Source organism: Protopterus annectens, chromosome 7.part0 (genome assembly GCF_019279795.1).
Source record: "Protopterus annectens isolate FY-2018-M chromosome 7.part0, PAN1.0, whole genome shotgun sequence".
NCBI lineage: Eukaryota > Metazoa > Chordata > Ceratodontiformes > Protopteridae > Protopterus > Protopterus annectens.
In genome coordinates, this window is record NC_056739.1 from 761,303,601 (window position 1) to 761,323,145 (window position 19,545).

Genomic DNA, 19,545 nt, shown 5'->3' on the forward strand with positions numbered 1-19,545 from the left:
TATATAGCTATTTTTTTAAACAGAGACATTTTATCACTGGATTTATTTCTTGTCCCCCCTGAAAAAATTAGACTCATGCAGTAACACATGTATCTCATTCAGATAAAGTTGTTTATATAATCAAGCTGCAAGAGAACTATAAAACAACAAAATGACTGGGCACAAGTCAGACTAAAACTTTAATGAACATATCTGCAGATACTCTCAAATCAAAAATGAAAGCATACCAGTTTAAAAAAAGAAGTAACAATATAGTAAGCCAAAAGCAGAAATGGGCAATTAAATAATTAATTAATCTCCTCTGTTTACATTCTTTATTGAGGTTACAGTATATGGGATTGTTTATAGCAACATGCCCTTTCTGTTAATCTCTGCTCTGATCAAACCTTTGACTTAGTCTAAAATATTAGTCTTAAAAAACTGTATATCACAGTTATGTAGCTGGTTGAAATTAAATTGAGTTGGACTGTCTTATTTGTTTCTTTTTATATCTTTCACATGCTTCTGCAGTCTCATTTTTCATTTCTAGGTGTCTCTGCTATATACAGAGGACTGCAATGGCATATGAGTGTATATATTTCACTATCTGTTTTATAGTTCAATTTATTCAAATCTTCTACTGTTTTCTTATTAATTTGACATCACATCTTCCATTATTAGATACAAAGTAAAACATAGTAGTCCACAAATTAAGGGCATTATCTAATGGGACAAAGTAAAACATAGTAGTCCTCAAATTAAGGACACTGTTTAATGCTGGTGCTATTAATTTAGAATTTCTCAAAAATGTCAACATTTTGGCGAAATAAAGCAATGTTTTGAGACAAAATCAGAGGTATCCCTACAAACTGAGGATACCTGGGAGGAATTATCTGAACAAACTCTTAATTATATAAGAATCAAATGACTACTGTGGTTCTGTGCTTTATTTCTCTGGCAGCAGCAGTGGACATAATTACCTATATTTTTTCTCCTGCTGAAGGGGACTGATATAGCAGAAGATGCCTTCTAAAGCAGCATCAAAACATAAATATTTTCAGCATCTTTTCATTATATCAGTAGTCTTAAGTCAGTATATTATATTCACTCACAAAGAAAATTCATTGCCATTTGTTTTTATCATGACTCTCTGAAATCCTTTGTTTGCTGCTGTGAGAAAAATAGTAATAATGCTACAAAAATGTTAATGTTCTTTCAAAGAAAAGTGCAGAAGTTGTACTAAATCTGTAATGAGTAAAGGTAAGAATGAAAAACGTTGCATGCCTTTTCCATGAAGTATAGTATGTAAAAATGTGTTAAACAGCATATAAGTCTGTGTTTACCACTGTAAAATGTTTTACAGTTTAATAATGAATCCAAGCCTTGCTTCTTGATTATTTCACTCTTGTAGAGCCTGCTACTTGGAGGTTATTGTGTAAAGTTACATGGCTTTATAAATCTTCACATTACCATCTGGATTTATGACTGTAAAAACAGACATGATACTGACTGAAATTGTAACTAGAGCCACGGGAAATCCTTCTTGGGGACTTAATTGAGAGACTAGCTGTAAATTCAAATACTAACAGTTGTAGAAGGTAACAGAAGCATACACTTGGGGCATAGCTCAATTTGTGTATTTACTGCCTGCAAAGACCCTTACTTTATACTCTGGAATGATAATTCAAAAGCAGTAAGGCCTAGCATACCTTTCAGCCATCAGTGAATAGAGATTTACCATTCACCCTCCCATTCTGAAAATAGTGTGTATGTGAGTGCGTGCATGTGTGCTCATGTGCGTGTGGTGTGTATGTGTGAAAGTGCGTGAGTGTATGTGTGTGGATGTCAATGTATGTGTAGCTTCAACTATTTTTGGTAAGGCAGCATGAAAGACACTGGGATCAATGTGACATGGGTAAAATCTTGAGGGGATAGTGATTATGCCTCTGGCCTGTAGCTGGTCAATGTGGAGCTTACCTGGGTAATGAAGGATTTGACCATTTCTCAAAGAGCAGTGCACATTAACTGTATATTTTTAAGGCTAATTGCCACTTGTATATTAATGAGTGTTCGTTGTGGGAATCTTACCACATATTACTGACTCCATTGCATATTTAAATCTTAATGGCAGCAGTGCAGAAGTAAGAACCCATTGCACCTGTCTCTCATAGGTAGAATAAATCATAAAACCATTATGATTATTGTCTGCAAGAACTGTATTTCTACATATTTAAGTAGCTTTCAAACGTACATTCTCACACTATGTACCTCATATTTACTACCCATACAAAAGACACTAAAGATAATATAATTCCTAATGTAACTCAGCAAAAATAGCTGGGGGTAACCACTGACCCACTATTTAACTATAACATTCATACTGACAATATTACTGCCAATGACAGGTCATATTTATAATTATGTTACTGTATCTCTCAGCACCGGCTTGTATTGCCATAGCCAAAAATGTGCAAACCTCTAAAATTGAGTATTCTTTAATCAGATTACTCTTCATTCTTCTTACAAACAAAAAAATTTAAACAGCTGAGAATAAAATACTAGGATTCGCTTTTCTAATAGGCATGAATTATAATCATTGTTTCCTGTTAGGAATGGTACATCTACTCCCTATTACTTATAAAGCCACATTGCTACTGAATACGCTTATACATAAAATTATAACACTTGGCTACTGCCTTCCCCTTAAAAGAACACTTTGGATAAAATACCAGAGCTACTTGTTTATTAACAACTTGGAAGATAGTCTTACACTTGGTGCAACCTGGATTAAACTTGACATAGGAGAAAGAGCTTTCTTTAGAATAGGACCTGGCACACAGAACCAACTTTCTATTTAAAACAAAAACTGTAAACCATTGGAGGCATTCAGGAATGTCTATTTTTTAAATACCTTTATTAAATTATCACTTAGGTTCATAGGTTCATAGGTAGGTACTAGGCTATCGGCCCAAGGGCCTACGTAAGCCTAGCCAGCTTTCTTGAAGAGTGCTAATGAAGAACTTTGCTTGACATAGATGGGTAGCTTGTTCCAGAGTTTAGGAAGTCCTGGGACAGAAATCTATCTCTCCAGCATGTCCTGTTTATTGTGGTGACAAGGTTTAGGTCCCTAGAACCTGTAGCTTGGAGGGATTGGGATTTCTTTAGGTGTAGCATGTCCAACAGCTCTGGGTTTGACATAGCTTTATATGTTAGGCAGAGATCACCTCGGAGTAGGTGATATGCTATGGAGTAAAGCTGGAGTTTTTTGAGGTGGTCAGTGTAGGGCATTTGTTTGAGTCCAGTAATCCTCTTTGTGAGGTACTTCTGTGGCCTTTCCAGCTGCTGCAGATGTCTTGTGAGGTACATTCCAAAAGGGGCGTTGTACTCTATAATGGGTCTAATGAGTGACAAGTAGAGCGGAACAATGACCGCTTTTTTCCTGGATGAGAACCCTTTTATGATGAGGTGTGCCACGTAGAAGGACTTCCCGACTACTGTGGCGATATGACTATCAAAGGAGAGACTACTGTCCACCTGGGTCCCAAGGTCTCTTATCATACATTCGGTGTTAAGTAGATTGCTGCCTATGTGGTAGTTCATGGGTACAGAGTTTTTACCAAAGGGGATGACACTGCACTTTTTGGCATTGAGCTTGAGGCCATGGCTCTGACACCAGGCATCTGTCTCAGTGAGGCCCTTCTGCAGGATGTCCACATCATTTGGGGACTTGACTATGGCTCCTAGTTTGCAGTCATCTGCGAACTTCATCAGCCAGATGCCTTCTTTGTTAGCCTGTACTTCAGAGAAGTAGATACCAAACAGGAGAGGTCCCAGGATGGAACCCTGTGGCACTCCACTTGTCACTGCCTTGAGGTCAGATTTGGAGTCTGCAACTTTTACAGTGTGGGTTCTGTCAGTGAGCCAGTTGGCAACCCATCTTGTGAAGTAGGGATTTACACCTAGTTTAGTGAGTTTAGCTATAATTCCAGAATGGGGGATGGTGTCAAAAGCCTTGGCGAGGTCAAGATAGGCTGTGTGAACCACCTTACCCTCATCCATGGCTTTGGTGACTGCCTCAAAGAAGTCAATCAGGTTCAGGAGGCATGATCTGCCTTTCACAAACCTGAACTGGGTGGGATCCAGAGTTTGGAGGTTACCAATGTCTTTGTTTATGAGTTCCATGATGATACGTTCCATGGCCTTGCAGACCAGGCTCATCAGGCTAATAGGTCGATAGTTCCCGGGATCAGTGGTGACTCCCCCTTTGGGGAGTGGAATAACTGTTGCTTTGCGCCATTCAGTGGGCACAAAGCCTGATGCGAGGCTATTATTGAACATGGTGCTTAAGTGGGGAGCCAGTTTGTTCTGAAGTCCATGTAAAACGCAGCGTGGGATGTTGTCCGGTCCCATGGATGCTGTGTTTTTGGCTTTAGAGAGTGCAGCTTTTACCTGTGTAGTTGTGATTACAGGGAGTCTGCATTCTTCCTGTACAGATATGGGCCCTTTAGGGGGTGAGAGGGGGGTAAAGTTAGCACTGAACCGATCTGCCAGGATGTTAGCAATATCAGTTGGTTCTGTAATTTTCATGCCTTTGTGCTGTAACTCAGAGCAGATCTGGGTGTTGCCATCTAGATTCTTGGCATAGCTATAGAATGATTTGTGGTTGCCCTTGGATTTAGTCGCAATTTTGTTTTCGTAGCTAGCTTTGGAGGATCTTATAAGGGATCTCAGCTTCTTACTGAGGCTGACCAGGGAGCTCCTCCACTCATGGGATTTTACTCTGTTTTGCAACAGTTTCTTCCTTCTGTTCTACAGTTTGTTTATGGCAGGGGACCACCAGATTGGCTTCCTTTTTTTGGAGGATAGCGTCTTGGTTCTGTTTGGGATAGCACGATCCATGCACTCATGTAAGCGCTTATAGAGTGCATTTGTGTAGGATTCAGCAGTTGTAACTGTATTATCCATCTGCATGGGTGTCATGAAGTTCATCACTTCTGTCTTAAGAAGCATGACGTTGACTTTGGAGAACATTTTTTACTGTGGTTTCCTTAATGAGGGGTGGGGGCGGGATGTGGATATCAAGGGAGATAAGCTTATGGTCGGATCGGACCAACGAGGTGTTGACTTCAGGTGTGGAGCACCAGTCACTCATGTTGGTAATGACTAGGTCTAGGATATTGTTGCCCCTGGTGGGGGTGTGGATAAGTTGATCTAGGGCATTGGAGTTTATGAATTCCAGAAAGCGTTGAGCTAAGGAGTTGGTACACGAGTAGCTTTCCCAGTTAATGGTGGGGTAGTTGAAGTCGCCCATTATTAGGGTGTTTGGTTGAACTCTAATATTTTCCAGTACATCAAGAAAAGAGGAGTGGGAATCCTGGGGCATGGTGGGGATCTGTAGCAAGCTACAATCTGGATTGCAGTTTTGCCCAGAGTTAGTTGCACTTGGATAACCTTGGATGCATTATGCTGAGCAACTAGCCTGGAGGTGTGGATATCCTTAATGAATATGGACACACCTCCGCCTTTGGTGTTTCGGTCAAGGTTACATGGCGGAAAGGTGTGGTATGAGTTATAGCTGGCAGTGCAGGGGTGCTCTCTGGAGCCTTGAACCAGGTCTCAGTCACTGCACAGATATTGATGTTCTCCATTTTAAGGAGTGCCTTGAGTGAGTGCATTTTGAGATTTAGACTTCTAGCATTGAGTAGCATTGCCTTCAGTTTTTGTTTGCCTGTTCCTGTTATGGTGGTGAATTTGAGAACTTAACTGAATTTGAACTTAAGACATATATTAATAGAAAAGATAACAAACCATATTAATATTTTTCATTTACATGCATGATATATTACATATTTGTTTTCTTTCTTTACAACTCTTACTTAGTCCAACATTACAGAAATTGCTCAATTCCTACCTACCCTTAAACTTACTCCTCCTCCTTGCATGTATTGTTTCCACAATATCCATTTACTTCTATGTAATTTGATCCTTCCCTTTTTAAATATCCCATTTCTAGTTCTTTCAACTATTTTACAATATTCAGTTCTTTAGATGCAGTTGGTTTAGATTTTGATTTCCATTTTCTAGTAATTGCTTTTTGGCAGTCAACAGAATTAAACTTAATTAGGCCTTACTATTTCTATGCAATTCAGATCCTGTGTTCCAGTTCAAAATAATAATTTCCTTACTTACAGCCACTTACTCACCCAATATTTCTCACAGAGTATTCTGTAGGTAATTTAAAAAAACTGCCAGCTCATTTCACTCCCAAACATTCAAAAAAGTCAGTCTATATGAGGAGATCAAATGTAAACGTTCCAGTTTTTTTTAAATGTTCATACTGACCCTTAGCAATCTCCAATTAATCTTGCTATATGTACGATAAAGTTTAAAGCTTAGTACTTATAATTAAGATTAATCCATGTTTTACCACTTGTATATCTATGATTCCTCTTACATACTTGATAATGTTTCTGCTAGTTATTATGTAATGAACTCCTTCATACTCTGACTGACAGCCTACCAAATCTAGACTACTATTGTAATTAGCACTGTATTGCACACCTGGACTATGAATGAAAAGGGTCAGCAGATGAGCTCACTCAGCCAGTTATCAGATTGGGAAATAAAAATATGCAACACTGTCTGATATTCTCTAACTTTAGTTATATATTTCAGTTACGTAATCTGTTCTTAAACTACAAGCTTTTATAAAAAAGTAGGAGTTTTCCACAGGGCAAGGAAGATAATATATAGGGATAGTTACCATTCAGTGGATAATTATTAGGAACTAGCTTATGATATAATTTAATCATTAATCCCTTGCCATTTATACATAAATATATATAATAATGTTTCTACTATCATTGACTTACTTCAAGTCTATTATAGCAAAGGTCTTGCATAAAGTTAGAAATGTTATGGCTGTCCTCATTTAAATTCAAAAAATAATAATCAATATAATGAAAATAAAGTAAAACTTTCTTCTCAAATCATTTTGAAAAATATTGCAAATTTGCATAATATGGAGCAAAGGAAGCACCCAGGACATTACCTTATATTTGATTATATGTATTTTAATCAAAAATAAAAACAATTATATGGACACAGTAAAACCAACTCTGTAGTATAGCTAGTCTAAGGTTTAGTTCTGCAAGTAATAGAGAACAATCTGAATATTAAAGGTTATTGATGTCAGTTGTCCTTTTTTCAACTACACTAGTTTAAGTTTATTTAGAGTCAGTTTATTAATAAAGGAACTTAACTTTTTGATATATTCAGTTAAATTAATTTTAATAAACTTGCTAATATTAAGAACTATGGGTCTTCTAGGTGGATTTGTACCACCCTTCTTCTGCTCTATGATTTACTCTTTTACGGTAATTAACCCTTATCTGTTAACATTTTAGTTTTACCTGTCATTTCAAATAATTCAACTTTCTGTACAAAGTGCAATAAATTTCACTTTGCACTGGCCTGCAATACCCCTGTAGAATTCTAATCCATACTATTTATATTTATATTTTACTAAGTACAGTTCACTCCTAACTTAATACAGATTTTAATAAACTTCATTTTAAATCAAGTTGCTGCAATAGCTTTTTTTTTTTAATTAGTCGTACTGTACTGCTACACATTTGTTTTTATTTTAGTCATTTTCTAGTGATTGCAGTCAAAACTGGACTACTTGGATGATATACCCTCCATATTTTCCTCCAGTTCACCGTGATGAGATTAACCAAATCCACTCAGAGATCCAAATATTTAAAGGAAAGTTGACTCGGCTGATAGAGCTTATCAGCCAATCAGATAACCCATTCTCGCAGACACTGAAGCAAGCCATTTCCCCAGTGTTAGCTCTGAACAGAAAACACTTACAAATGAACAGCAGCAGAGAGGTTATTTTCTTTTGATGGTTCGTTGGCTTTGAGTGTTAAAAACAATAACAGACTTGCTATTTCCAGCTCAATTCAGGATGAATACAAAAGATATGGAGCTAGACCTAAAGGTACTCTTCCCAAAAATAATTATGTTGCTGTAACCACAGCTTCTGTTAACAACAATCATTGTAATGAAGGGAAGGTTAACATTAATGGCATCCGTACGGAAGGTAAGAGTTCTTTAAAGAAAAATAGTTTAAAACTTTACAATGCAAGCTGTTTGAAAGATTTGTGCTCATTTGAACAATTTATTGACAATCATTTTAACTTTCAGTCTGACCAACCTATTTCCAGTCAATTTAATGCACAACATAAATGGAATGTTTGTAATTCTTTAAAAGACTTAATTTATTTATTTGAAAAAAAATAACTTTTTAAAATTAGCAACTACAAATGGATAATGCTTATTTAAATAAATGCTTGTAAGTTAAAATTGTACCCCAGGGTCTAAAAATATTTAAGATTGATTTTGACGATAATATGTATTCTGAATTTACTGAATGCTTGATAGGTTCAGTTTTGAATGTATACAAAAAATGATTAAGTATAACAATGTGAAGCTTAGTAGCCTTTTGTCTGAAGCTGAAAAAATAAATTCTGATATAATAAAAATATTTAATTTTTGACAATGGGAAAGGCTTTACAGCAAACAGTTTTACATTACAGAAAAGAAATGTCATAAAGTATATGAAAGGAAGCTTAGAATACTTGGGAAGGACATTAGACAATATGCTGATAAGCAGGCTTATCCTGTTAAGAAATCTTTTAAAGGGCTTGCACAAAACAGCGCTATTTTCAAGGATTTTCAGGACAATTGTTTGACTAATAACAACCCAGGAGATAAACGGACTGATTTTTTTTCCCAAGAGGTTCCCATGGAGTTATCATCCCCCTTACAGAAATGGGTGGATAGAGTCGAAAAGCCAGCACCCCAGGTAGTTTTTCCTAATACAATTGTACATACTCTTAATAGCTTTCACATTTTTAATTATACTGACCACAGTATTACCACTGAATATTTTCATTTGTTTTCTAAAGGGTTAAACTTTGTCCCCTCTAAAAAAATTGACTATGCTGAAACTTGAATTGAATCCAGGCTTTACATTATGAAGTTAAATGTGGCATTATATTTCAAGGACAAAGCCTATGATAAGCGTTTAGAAATTCATGACCTAATGAGGAAAAGTACATTTAACCCCCCTTTGGATCCCACCCTAGGGGTTTTAGAGAAAGCTATTATTGACAAAGTTTATGATTTGCAAGTAAGAAGTATGAAAAAAGGTCATTTTACAATAACTTAGGTAAAGGGGGGAGAGAGACTTATTTGATAAACTTAGAAAAGATAAAATCATATGGATCATTAAAACCAATAAGGTGGGGGGGTTGTTTTATTCAATGCCTCAGACTATAACAAAGCTATGTTTAATATATTAAGGGATGCTGAGACCTACACATTGGTTTTGATTAACAAAATCAACATTAATTACCGAATAATAAATTATTTTCTTTAAGAATACTTATTAGACCAGAGGATTTCCTTCTGAGAATTAATAATCCAGTTGTAGCAATCACTTTTGGTAATGAGTACCTAGGGGAGTGTTTGAGAAGGGGAATTGTCCCCAAAGGTTTGAGAGTGTTTAAATTCCCCAACAACGTTGATAACAGTTCTGTTTTCTACAATGACCTTGTGGAGATTTTTAATAGATGTAGGCTTGATGTGGTCAAGATTGTAATTAGATGTAATGAAACTAGAATGGATGAACTCACTACTGTTACAGAACATTTAAACAACTGTATTACAAATGATTTGTTACATACTGTTGAAGCGGAGAGAAATAAATATTTTGCTATGATGGATAAGATAGATGAATCATGTTCAGTTAATATTAACAGGAAGATTAAAAACCTGAACAGGGACATTTTGGAGTATAAAGAAAGGCAGTGCTATCCTGCACCTAGAAAAATAGTAAAAATATTAAGAGTTGGGAGAGGAATGAAGTAAATGTTAAGTGTTTAGATATTGTTGATGAAGAAGAGGTGGGTGACGCCGCCAGTCAGTTAGACCCTTTACAGGATCCCCCTCCCCGGCATTCAGAAAGATTAATGAACCTGAGGGCCTTCAATATTACTATCCACCTCAGAGGGGAGGGGGGGACACCGTGGGATGATGAAACAGCAATATTTCCATTGACATCAGAGGTATTAACTTAGGACCAAGGGGTAGATATGCCTTTGGAAAATGATCACCCTGTGAGGGTTTTTGGTGAAATTACTAGTGAAAACAATATATTTACTTATAGGAATTACAACATTTTAACTACACTGGTATTGAATTAACTGTTGATCATTTTAGTTTACTTTCCAGGGGTTTTAAATTCATGCCATATAAACAATGTGGTATTACTAGGCTGTTACTGGATTTCAGAATGTTCATCAGACAACTTAATTTGGAAGTTATGTTTCAGGGACAAACCAAAACAGATACACAGGTCTGCTTAAAACGTAAAAGTGAATATAATCCACCTATACACCCTCAACTGACAAATTTTGAGGTTGTAGTGGAGAATGAATTAGGAAAGGTTGTAGGTAAATCTAAAAAAATACAACTTAAATGAAATGAGAGAAATATTTTAAGTGAACTACAAGAAAACTCGCAGATCAGGGTTATGAAACCTGATAAGGGAGGGGGTACGGTACTTATGGACCAGGTAATTTATGAAGAGAAGATGAATGAAATTTTGGGAGACCACTTTATCTACATTAGGGTTTCTAAGAACGAAATTCATGTGGCATATAAGAAAATAGAGGTAGCCCTAAACAATATGTTGTTGGAAGGACTAATTAATATAGACACCTTCAGATTTTTACATGTTTCTCAACCTAGGATACCTACTATGTTTGGGATTCCCAAGGTCCATAAATAACAGTTAAATCCCCCTATTAGACCATAGTGTTGGCTGAGGGCTCACAAACTATGCCATTAGCAAAATTCTTAGATGTAAAATTGAAAAAAACTTTGGAATACGGAGAAAACTATCCTGAAGGATTAATTCCTTCAGGGTATAGATATGAACATGATTTATGACAACATAATTTTCGTAACAGTGGATATTAAAGATCTATTCACCATTATTCCTCAAGAAGAGGGGTTAGCTTGGCTTGAAGCCGCTTTGGTGGATAAAACTAGAATTTCTAGTTATGACTTGCGGGTTATTTTAAATCTGATGAACATGGTTTTGAAAAATAATTTTATTTATTACGGTGGTGAATATTTTCATCAGATAAGGGGGGTAGCCATGGGCGCTAATTTTGCACTAACCTATGCTAACATCATTTTAGCCTGGTGGGAGAAACAGTACATCTTTAATTCTAGATTCTGTGATTGTTGAGTTTTATACAGGTGCTTTTTGGATGATATTTGTATTTTTGGAATGATTCCAATGAAAAACTAGAAGAATTTTTGGAGTATCTTAATACCACCACATCTTTTTTACATTTTACTAGTAATGTCTCCTTTGATAAGGTTGACTTTTTGGATGTGAGTATTATTAAAATTACTGGTGGTATTAAGTCAAATGTCTTCCAAAAGGAGACATTCTCCAATTCATATCTTCATTTTGAGAGTGCCCACCCTTTTTCACAGAGAAAAAGTATTTTCAAAGGGCAATTTGTTAGGGCTAGTAGGTTCACCTCTCTAGATGATGACTTTGATGAAGAATGTCTTTTTCTAAGAAAACGTTTTCTTGAAAGGGGTTATCCAGATGAATTATTGAATTATACCATTTTATACATTAAAAGTCAAAGGGCGTCAAGATTTAGCCCCTTGCTGGGTAAAAATATTGAGTCAAACTCTTAACAATGTTAATATTAAGGATGATAAGTTTCTTAGAGTATTCACCTTGGAATATAATAGTGATTCCCATCAGGTAATAGAGTTGGTTAAAAAGGAATGGGACAGGTTCACCTCTCTCACTGATTTAAAGGACATGCAACATAAGCCTTTAAATATTGTTTTTAAAAAAAGAATTAAGTTAAAGAAATTAATGGAAAAAAAGGAAGCCTGTTAAAAAGGCCAGGAGGCTGGGTACCTACAAATATGGGCATGTGCACGGTGTATACACATAATAAATACTGATAAGGTGTGTATCAAAAGTAGGAATAAATATGTTCATAGTACATGTCACAGTAACTGTAAATCCAGTGGGTTGGTATATCTGGTATCCTGTGAGGCATGTTGTGCCTTTTATATAGGGAAGACTGAAAGACACCTGAAAATGCGGATTTATGAACATTTTTATGATATATGTAAAAATAATTATATGAATGCCCTGTATAAACATACACAGGAATGTGCCAAAGCAACTTTTTTGTTTTTTGTACTGGAGGTTGTTCCCAAAGACATTGGGGGGTTTTGTGGGAAACCCATCTTGAATATAGGGAGCTATATTGGCAGGTATTTTTGGATGCAGGAAGGCACCCTGGTCTGAATGAAAGTATTTCACTTGCACCATTATTAAAACTAAGAGCAGCCAAATTATAAAGGATTGTTCATATTATCAGCCACAAGAGGGTAGCATTGCACATGTTTTTACATATTTATTCTTTTAACTGTGTTAAAAGGTGAATTTTTTACAATACATTTATACATATATATATATATATATATATTTTGTACCTGGATAGCCGAATTACGCTAGTATTGGATAAAGGGTTTATCTGATACCTCGCGACTTCCCAAACCGGTTTCCAGGATAGCTGTTTAATTGTAATTTACTGATCCGGTAGCCCGGACAAGCTGATCTTACTACCTCGACTCTGTACTTATTTCTGTGAGGTGTAAACCAGCCTTATCCCTCTTTTTGGCTATAATGTTTATATATTGCTAGAGTTTAGCATGTGAAGTCTGTGAAGGTGTAAACTAGCCTTATCCCTTTGGCTATAATTTTTGTTTTTATCCATTTAAAGTTTGACTAGAATTGGTTATAACACTATAGTCCTTGTGAACTATTTGCAGCACAAGAGAACATTCTTTTATGACAAGATGGTAACAGGCAGTATTACTGTTCTTTGGTTTGGTTTACTTCTTGTGTAGTTTAATAAGTTAAACTAATTAGTTTTATTTTCCTTTTTAACTTCTCTAGTAAATGCTGTTTTGTAATTTAGCTACTACACTTTGTCTTTTGCTGTAGATATACATGTATTGTTTTCTCTGTTCTGAGCATTACATTTACATGCATTATATTTTAATAGCTGAAAACGTGTGTGACTTTACCTTACTGTATTCTACATTCTGTGCTAATACCTCACTGCACCCTACACTCCACTCAGCTACAGTCTAGCCCTCCACCTCTACACTTTCCATTGCACTCCTGCATATTACTTCACCTAGGTAGATAGCAATTATTAATTACTTCTTTCTGTCTCCTTTTTTCAGCCTCTACGTCCTGTGTGGAGTCACAGCCGGTCCCTATATTTGGACTCCTGTAAGGCTAATAGTATCCTACTGAACAGTAGGGAAATTCAACTTTGAAGCCCTTCAGGATCTACCTGGACCCTCTACATTTCAGCCTCACAGTGTAGGTTTTATCCTACAATATATGTATGTTTAAATATAACCTTGTGAGTGCATTAACTTTAAATTACTGGTGTCTGCAATGAATTAACTATTTTGTAAGGGCCACCACACCCGTTGACCTTCTCCTTCTACCATCTCTCTATCAACTTATCCCCCCTTTTCCTACTATCTTAGTGGAGTTAGTGCTTGCCCTGTATTGCCCACTAGAGGGTAGCGGAGCGCAGGCTTTGGATACCTTCTCTCAATGGTTGTAGAACCCAACTAGCCCTGTAGACCAGCCAGACCCTGTTATCTGTGCTTGTTCTCTCTATTCACATACTTACCCCCCATCCCATAACTGCTTGAAAGGTATTATCCTAAGTAAATCTGGGAGCTTTACTAAATAGATACCTGTGACTATCACTTCCTTTGACTATCACTACTTCTGGTATTGGCCCCTCAATTATTCCCTCTGTATTAACCTCCTTTTCTGCCTGTGGTAATTTCTCTAAATACCTCTCTCTCTGTACAAAACTGTTTCACTTTACTGTCTCCCAAGGACAGCTATACCTTTGTTCACCTTGTATTATCTACTACTTAGTAACTATATATTGTCTCTTACCTTTCCTGTGCCTGTAGAACTCAGTCTCTCTCCATAACTGATTGCCTCCCAGCCTCTCTCAGCTGTAACCCGCTCTGTTCGCCCTACGGGCTCACTCCGCTCCCCTACCCTGCCCCCAATTCCCACCCGCACCAGGGGTCCTACACTTGTACCTCCCTTACCACACTCTCTCTCAATTCCAACCTATCCCATACATTACCCCTCTCCACTAACTTTAGCCACACCCCTACCTCCTTAACAATCAATTTCAAGAAGCCACTCCTTTGAGTACCCCTATCATATCCTACTACTCTTGACACATCTATATAATATCCCCCTCTTCTCTCTTCCTGTACTCCTTTATCTTCCTCCTCCTCACATCTCACTTCCTTCTGTATTCCTACACTTCAGCTCTCATTTTACAAACTTCTCCAAGATGCCTCTCCCTAATCTAACCAAGCTAACACTTACAGTCATACTCTCAACTACTCTCATCTCAACCTACCTTCTTACCTCCCTTGAAAAACTTCACTATTTCCATCTCAACCATTCCCACAAACAAACTGCAATATACACACACATATCCTTTGATAGACATTTTAAAATAATTTTCAGTCCCAGTTACCTGCTACCCAGATACCATAGACTCTCTCACATCAAACTCAACCTACCCTCTGATAAAAAAACAAAAACTATTAACCTACCATACATACAGCTCAGGAACTAAACTAAATAATCCCACCTTGAAAGATGGTGACATCCACCCCAACCCTGGCCCTACCAACCCAACAATCCAAACAACTCACCCTAATGTCAATAGCTCCCTCCGAATAGGACATCTTAATATCCAAAGCATCAATAATAAAGTAGCTCACCTTCATGCCCTCTTAGATATTCACTCCTTTGATATCCTCTGCATCACTGAGACCTGGTTGAAACCAGAAACTAAAGATAATGAAATTATTCCCCAAGACTATAACATAGTGAGACTAGACCGAACAAAACGTAAAGGAGGTGGAGTAGCAATTCTATTTAAAAATGGACTGCAGATCTCTACTCTCCCATCTAATCCTACCCAGGATAGTAACGCAGAAATCCTCATTACTAAGCTTCAAATCAACATAAACAAATCCTTATACATTATCTGCATTTATATACCACCCGGAAATAATATCACTACAATTGAGGCATTTCTTAGCTGGCTGTCTTCTACTTACCCCCAAGAAACAATAATACTAGGTGACTTTAATATGGATTGGAAAAGTGTTAGTGCTAATAATCCTACCTATCTTATTAACCTCCATGGATTTACCCAAACTATAACCTCTACAACCAGAATTAACAAACCTAACAAGAAAGAGAGTACCTTAGACTGGATTCTCATAAACAAAGTGAAACAATCATACAAAACAGGAATCCTGCCTGATAATATAAGTGATCATTCCTTGACCTACATTACTAGAGAAAAGAAAGACTTCCCAAACCTCCCTATCGTTAGGACAGCATGCTCTATCAAACACTTTAAGACAGAATTATTTCAAACTGAGCTTAAAGCATGCAACTGGAGACCATTAAAATCCCTCCCACTTGAACAGGCAGTACAGTATTTTAACACTGCATTCTTATCTATCCTGGATAAGCATGCTCCCAAACGTGCCATTAGAATGAAGTCTAACCCATCCCCATGGCTTTCTAATGAAAATAGGAATCAAATTACACATAGGAATAAAGTCTGGGCTAAATGGAGAACCTATAGAAATAGCTCTGATCACCTATATTATAGGCAGCTCAGAAACAGTACAAAAAAAGCTATACTTACAGATAAAAAAAAATACTATTGTAAACTTCAGCAAACTCATCAAAATAATCCCCAACAGTTCTGGTCTTGTATAAATAAGCTCCTTTCCCCAGGTAAGTCCCAAACACCCACTCCACTCGATGCAGATCCAAATACTCCCCATCAAACTGCCAATACCTTCAACTCTTTCTTCACTGACACTATACAATCTCTAGCTACTCAACTTATCTCAGAAAACTCCAGCATTCCCATCAACTTACCACACTCTTTCTCAAAATTCCAACTACAACCCATCTCTACCTCTCTCATCTATAAACTTATACAAAAACTTAAGCCATGTACTCCATCTGCTGACCAACTTCCTTCTCAATTTCTCCAAAAAGCAGCTAAGGAAATTGCTTACCCTATATCTATCCTTATAAATAGGACAATCCAGGAAGGATCCATCCCAAATATTTGGAAAATCTCCCACATTATCCTCTTACATAAAGGTGGGAACTCCAGTGATTATTCCAACTATCGGCCAATTGCTCTTTTATCACCACTAGCAAAAATTATGGAAAAATGCATTCACAAACAACTCCTATGCCATCTCTCTCAACACAACTTAATAGCACACTGTCAACATGGCTTTAGACCATCACATAGTACCACTACTGCCCTTCTATCCTTCACAGATACCATCAATAGAAATCGTAACAAAAACCTCCTCTCATCTGCACTTTTCATTGACCTCTCTAAAGCTTTTGACATGGTTAACCATACCCTCTTAATCAATATTCTGGAATCTCTTTCCTTTGATTCTCGAGCCTTAAAGTGGTTCAGATCATACCTCAGCAATAGACAACAAGCAGTCCTCTGGGAAAATCAAGTCTCATCCTTTCTACCTGTTACCATTGGGGTCCCTCAGGGATCTATTCTTGGTCCACTTCTCTTCTCTTTATTTATTAATGATCTCCATGTAGCAATTCCACAAGCCACTTGTATTCAATATGCGGATGACTCCACACTAATATGCTCATCTGCCTCTCAATCTGAACTATATTCTCTTACTCAAGATGTCTTCAACACTGTAGAAACATGGTTTACCAAACGCTGTCTCCTTCTCAATGCTAAAAAAACAAAACTCCTTCTCTTTACACCCACCACTAGGTCTTCCCCATTAGACTTTTCAATCTCTTCAAATAATGGAACTGTTATTCTCCCCGATACTACCACTAAACTTCTAGGTATAACCATTGATAATAATCTCTTATTTGATTACCATATAAACAACACCATTAAAACAGTAAACAGAAAAATAGGCTCCTTATACAGAATAAAACCCTTTTTAACCTCAGCAGCCAGAGCCAAAATTGACCACTCCCATCTAATCTCAACCCTCCTGTATGCTTCACCTATATTTACCAACCTTAAGAAAACCAACCTTAACAAATTAGCAACCTCCTATAATAATATCGCCAGATTTGCTACTGGCAATCCCTTCAGAACCCATCACTGTACTAATCTTAGACAACTAAATTGGCTCGAATTCCAAAACCATCTGATTATCCCCCAACTCACAATTGGCCACAAGTTATTTTACCAGCCCAATAATACCCCCATACTCTCAAAACTTATAGTCCCATATAATAATCTGAACTCCCTACATTCTTCTAGCAAACCTCTTGCCAGTTTAACAAAGTCTAATAATACAGCTGGTGACTCTCTATTTACCAACACAGCAGGAAAACACTGGAACCTACTACCCACTGAACTAACTCTAACTACATCCTTACCACTGTTTAAACAAAACCTTAGAAAATACCTTCAAATGCACTGGCTATGCCCTTGTAGTAACCCTGACTAACCATCTTCTTCACCCCTCTTTTTTCCTCTTCTTGCCATACTTCCAAACCTTTACATGCTTTTGACTTGTAAATTAGACTGACCCTATTTAAACTATAATAATCCTAGCTTTTAAATACTACTACCTCATATGATCTACTGTATATAACTCTTACTATTCTGTTTTGAGCTGTCTTAAGCTATATTCTGCTCACTGTACTGTTTCACAAGTGTTTTTATCTATGGTACATAACTCTTACTGTATTATATTCTGATCTAGCTCTCTTAAACTTTACTCTGTTTACTGGAACTTTTCTCAAGTGTTGTTATCTCAAGAATGTACATCTACCTGTTTTATTTTTATTTTGTTTTGTATTCCTTTTTCACCATGTAACAATATTTTATACTTTGTATATCTGTGTGGAGCTTTTCTCCCCGGGCCTCTACTGAAAATGGAAATATATCCAGCTAGACTAGCCCGGTCAACAAATGTAAAATAAAAATAAATAAAATAAATATTTTTTACATACATTCATCATATTTTATACATATACATATACATATTTATTAATTTGATATTTATTGTTAAACAGTTTTTTTAAATGTGGTTTTTATATTATGTTTTTAAGTTGTATTTGTCCATTAATTGATGCAAAGGTTTTATTGGTTAATTAGTTAATTATTTAATGCGAGGAGTTATATAAGTATGTGTATTTTTGTGGATTGTGTTATCTGATGAAGTCTGAGGACGAAAATGCATTGTGTGTTGTCAGCGTTAATAAAACTTTATGGATTACTACTTCGTGGTTGGCAACTGCTTTTTCCAAACTCCTGGTTTGGTTATTTGGTTGCTGTTGGAGTTCTTTTTTCCCTTTTTTCTTGGTTTATGGTTAAAACCTATTTACAACAAAGTGGGCCACCTGACCATTGACTCTTGGGATTTTTTAGGGAGACAGAAAGTAGATCTTTGGTCCCAGAACATTACTTTTTTGACTATCGACGTGGTTGACTTGTTCACCTCTATACCCAAGGTTGAAGGAATGGATTATTTTTACAATAGCCTGGCTAGATTTACATAATTTGATAATGACAAAATTAATTTGATTTCTAAATTAATGTCTTTGGTTTTAGACAATAATTATATTTTCTTCAAAGGTGAGTACTTTAAGCAAGTTAAGGGTGTTGCCATGGGTGCTTCCTGCGCCCCTATTTATGCTCACTTAGTGCTCCTTGAATGAGAATCAAATTACATCTTTGGGAGTTGTTTTTTCATATATATTAAACTGTATGTTAGATTCCTGGATGATATTTTTATTTTATGTAATAGTTCAGACCAAGATATTTGTCTTTTTATTGAATACATTAATAATACATCTTCTTTTTTAAAATTTACATATAGTTTCAATAAGGAAAATATTCACTATTTGGACACAATGATTCATAATAGTGGAAGTGACTTTAAATCAAATGTTTATAGAAAGACAACTTATAGTAATTACTTTTTAGAGTTTTCTAGTAGTCATCCTCTTAGTCAGAAAAAAACAGCATTGTTAAAGAGTAGATCATTAGGGCTGCCAGGATGATGTTTTAGAAGATGTTATTAATGAGCTTGCTCTTATAGCTGATATGTTTTTAGGCAGAAGTTACCCTGCACCATTAGTTAACAATATCAGGGAGTATGTACAGTCTCAATGAGGCAAGAAGTTCAAACCCTTGTTAGGGACTGGCTTAGCTAACTTTGATAGAGTGAGAGAAAATAGCAACTATGAAAGGGCTTTAATATTAGAGTACAGCCCACAGGCAAAAGAGATTAAAAATATTTTTAAGAAGAATTGGAACATCTGTAAAG